The sequence below is a fragment of the Babylonia areolata genome, chromosome 13 (assembly GCF_041734735.1).
Source record: "Babylonia areolata isolate BAREFJ2019XMU chromosome 13, ASM4173473v1, whole genome shotgun sequence".
Taxonomy (NCBI): domain Eukaryota; kingdom Metazoa; phylum Mollusca; class Gastropoda; order Neogastropoda; family Buccinidae; genus Babylonia; species Babylonia areolata.
In genome coordinates this window covers 23953953-23958952 of record NC_134888.1, presented here as the reverse complement: position 1 = coordinate 23958952, position 5000 = coordinate 23953953, and positions in this window count along the sequence as shown.

Below are 5000 nucleotides of genomic sequence, written 5' to 3'. Positions count from 1 at the left end.
ACGTGCTGCAAGAGTGATTGGTGTTGTTGTTGTTGTTGTTGTTACGTGGCTGATGCGCACGCGCGTGCGGTGCGGGCACTGACGCTTTTTGATTGGTACGTCTTTTTGCCGCGACAACAGGGGGTATGTTTTCGTTGTTGTTGTTGTTGTTTTAATGAAGCGGTTCTTTCTTTCTTTTTTTCTTCTTTTTTTTTCTGCTGGCAAAAATAGGATGGAGGGTGGGGAGGAGTCAGAGGTGTGTAGAAGAAGGGCCACGTGGATATTGAAGAAATGATGGGGGTTTGAGAGGCTGGGGGCAGGGGAGGGGATGGTTGAGGGTGTGTGTGTGTGTGTGTGTGGGGGGGGGGGTAATGGAACTCATTTCTCCATTTTTTTTTTTAATTCGTGTGTGTGTTTATGGGTGGTCCTGTTAGGATGAGGGGTCGGGGGTTGGGAGGAGGGGGTGGGGGGGCGGTAAGGCTGATGGAGGTGAAATGGTCCCTCCTCCTCACTCACACTGCTGACTGAGATAAGTTGACAAGCAAGGAACAGTTAGTCAACAGAGAATACAGATCACAGACTACGTTGTTATCTATAAAAAATGAAATAAAATAGACAATAAAAAACGATGTTCGTTATGGTACGTGTTACACAATGTTTGGAAATGACCGACACTCAATATAAATGTATAAAAGACCATAAATACTTATCTTAAAAGCTAGATTGATGTAAAGCTCACTCACACACAATAATTGCGATCATGAACAGTCTATAATCGGAGTAAAATTGATGACGGGCGCAATAGCCGAGTGGTTAAAGCGTTGGACTGTCAATCTGAGGGTCCCGGGTTCGAATCACGGTGACGGCGCCTGGTGGGTAAAGGGTGGAGATTTTTACGATCTCCCAGGTCAACATGTGTGCAGACCTGCTAGTGCCTGAACCCCCTTCGTGTGTATATGCAAGCAGAAGATCAAATACGCACGTTAAAGATCCTGTAATCCATGTCAGCGTTCGGTGGGTTATGGAAACAAGAACATACCCAGCATGCACACCCCCGAAAACGGAGTATGGCTGCCTACATGGCGGGGTAAAAACGGTCATACACGTAAAAGCCCACTCGTATGCATACGAGTGAACGCAGAAGAAGAAGAAGAAGTAAAATTGATGATATAATCGGAGTACCTCCCTTTTGGAATGAACTTCCTCTTTCGCTTCGTCAGGTCTTCGCATTCCGCTCTCTCAGGTCTGGCCTTAAAACCCACCTCTTTCTATGATAGCCTCCCTCCCCTGTCTCTTCTTTGTCTTCGGTTTCTCAAGTTTCTCCATGCGCATACGCATGCATAACTCTAACACTAAAGAAGAAACTGAAGACAAGGAAGAGGCAGGGGAGGGAGGCTATATTGGGAAGAGGTGGATTTTAAGGCCAGACTTGAAAGAGGCTGAGTGCGAAAGAGGAAGTTCATTCCAAATGCAAGGTCCAGAGACCGAGAAAGAACGGCGTCCAACATTGGAGTGTTTGAATCTGGGAATGCGTAAACATAGTGGATCCGAAGCCAATCGTAGAGAGTGAGATGGAGTGTAGAGGTGAAGGCAGCCACAAAGACAGGAAGGGGAAGATTTGTGAATACATTTATAACATAGAGTGCTGATCTTGTACTTTATTCTGTGTGAGACAGAAGAAGAAGAAGAAGAATATGAAAAGCATGCAGAGGGCAGGAATAGGCTGACTATACGGACACTGGACAAGGGAACAAGCATTAGAGATTTTGTCTAGTTTTTGTTGTTGTTCGTTTTCCGATTCTTATACATCTGCTCCAAATGTTACACCCTTTCTAACTCCTCCCTCCCTTCCTCCCTCCCTCTCTCCACCCCATACCCTTCCCCCACCCCTTTTTCAATCTTCCCTTCCCCTCCCGCACTCCCCAGCCCCCTACCCACCCGAAACAAAGTTGTGTTTCTAATATGCTGTATGAATAACTGCGCGTGTCGTTGCCATGTCCGTATTTCAGTTGCAGCTGTAGTGTGTTGCTATGGGAAACTCTCAAGGAAAGACGGACCCATTCCATGTGCTTCCTCCTCCTCCTCCTCCTCCTCCTTCTTCTCATCCTCCTCCTTCTTCTTCTTCTTCTTCATCATCATTCATTAATTTATTTATCCATAACCCACCCACTTAAAACGGAAACCGTTTCAGTGAAAAAGCAAAAAAAAAAAGAAAAAAAGACGACCCTTTCAAGCATTCCACGCCTTTCTTGCTAATAAGTCTTTTAGTTAGCTTACCTTAGTGGATCAGTGTCCACTCAAGTGTAACTGTGCGTCAGCTGGAGTTAGGCACCAGCATGGCATTCGATAGATAGATTCTCAGCCCCAAGAGAGAAAGAAAGCGAGAGAAGGAAGCAGAGGCAGTGGGGATGTGGGGGGGGGACGGTGGGGGGGGGGATTGGGGGTGGGGGGCATCGGGGGGCGGGAGTAGAGGGTTGGAGCTGTGGAGAAAGGAAAACGAATACCGGGTGTTTTCTTCAGATTATGTCCCTGACGCCCAACTGAGGGGGATTACGTACGTATGTGTCATGATAAATACTATGTTGACTATAACACGTGCTCTACACTAAACCAACCCCCCCCCCCACCCCCCCAAAGAATGGCAGACTGCAGGCTGTTTGCTGTATGCTCCATAAATATGCGTAGCTAAGTTATTTAAAGAAACCCTTTGTCGTTCCCTGTTTCCTATTACATCTAAAATTCAGTCAGTTTCTCGGCAAGACTTTTCGATACAAAAGTTTCACTCTAAGATCACACAAAACGCTCTAATATACGTGCACGATTGTACGCGCGCGTGAGACACACACACACACACACACACACACACACACACACACACACACACACACACACACACACACAGAGAGAGAAAGAGAGAGAGAGAGAGTCAAGACTAGAATGATTTACAAAAGTAAGCATTTGCTCACAACTATCACACGAATCGACAAAATTTGTATCTGACTGCCGTCGACGACAGAAACCAAATGCTTTTGTGCGGATCGGAATGATATTATCATACCAGGAGAAAATAGATGTTCCAGAACTCATGGACAATGTTCTTCCATACTCTTTCCAGCAAACACACATACTCACATGCGCGCGCACATAGACACACACACACACACACACACACACACACACACACACACACACACACACACACACACACACACTACTATATATACATGCACACATATATACTCACAGACAAACACACACACACACACACACACACACACACACACACATGTGCGCGCACACACACACACACACACACACACACACGTGCGCACACACACACACACACACACACACACACACACACACACACACACATACACACAAAAAGTCTGCACATACACAGTATACACATGCTCAAAGAGACTTGCACAATGCTCAAGAACGTGGACAAAATGATACTCGATTTAGAGAGAAAGAGAGAGAGAACTCGAACTCGAATTCGAACATGAATGATTTATTGAGGTTAAAAGGATAGACTGCAGGCTTCTTTTCACTGCTGTCTGGCAACAAACAAACAAAAAATACACACACAAACAAAAACATAGAAGAGGAAGAAGAAGAAGAAGAAGAAGGAGGAGGAGGAGGAAAGATATGTAAAAGAGGAGGAGAATGAGAGAGAGAGAGAGAGGAGAGAGAGAGAGAGAGAGAGAGAGTGCGAATGGTTTATTCATCAGGCCATAGCCCCTCATGAAGGGATAGGTGAACGAATACTACTGCAAAACATTCAAGAACAAAATCAGATTTAAACAAAATAACACTTGACATGAGAAACAATAGTGCATGACATGCTACGAGGTTACAATTTCTCTAAGTTTGAACGCTTTATATAAGAAACATGATAGATTATGCGCGTCACGTTGTCTTGTGGATGACATCATGAGACTTAACTTAAAGGCACACGGATATTGGTAATACTTGTGTGGAATAAACTTTAGTCTGATCTCACGAAGGACTGGGCAGCATAAAACAAAATGCAATTCATCTTCCTTGAATGTTTTACATAATGGACAAATCAGATCTCTTTCATTATGTTCTCTGTATCTATAATAATGTACGGCCAAATCAGATACACCTAACCTAAATTTTGTCGTTATATATCTTAAATGTTTATCTATATTGAGCATTAAATATTGTTTTATATCATGTGTATTGCAAAAGCTTGTATACATGCTAAATGCTTCACTGCCCTGAATATGATTATGCCATTTCTGCCATCGACAATCAATCAAACGCTGTCTAAAACACACACAAACAAAAACATAGAAGAAGAAGAAGGAGGAGGAGGAGGAGGAGGAGGAGGAGGAAAAATATGTAAAGGAGGAGGAGAATGAGAGAGAGTGAACAAGAACAAGAACAAGAACAAAACTTTAATCTCCAGGCCTCCGGCCCCTAGAAAGAGGTCAAAAGTACACAATATGGTGATCACTCAGCCACAACAAAATGTAAAATACGTACTAACTTAACCTGTAGAACAAAAGTGCTTCTCGTGCATAGTAAATTAATTCTAACTTTCATCATTGTTGTAACAGAATTCCTGTGACAGAGATAGAGAGAGAGAGAGAGAGAGAAGGAGGAGAGAGAGTTCTAGGAATGTGGTATTCGAAGTATGTGGTGCAGGAGACTTAAAACCAGCATTCTGTGTGAAACTCTCTGTTCTTAGGTATATGTGGAGTGTTGGCCTAGAGGCGCCTAGGGAGCGAGAGCGAGAGAATCTGAGCGCGCTGGTTCGAATCACGGCTCAGTCACCGATATTTTCTCCCCCCCCCCCCTTCCCTCCCCCTCCCCGCATTAGATCTTGAGTGGTGGTCTGGACGCTAGTCATTCGGATGAGACGATAAACCGATGTCCCGTGTGAAGCATGCACTAAGCGCACGTAAAAGAACCCACGGCAACAAAAGGGTTGTTCCTGGCAAAATTCTGTAGAAAAATCCACTTCGATAGGAAAAACAAATGAAACTGCA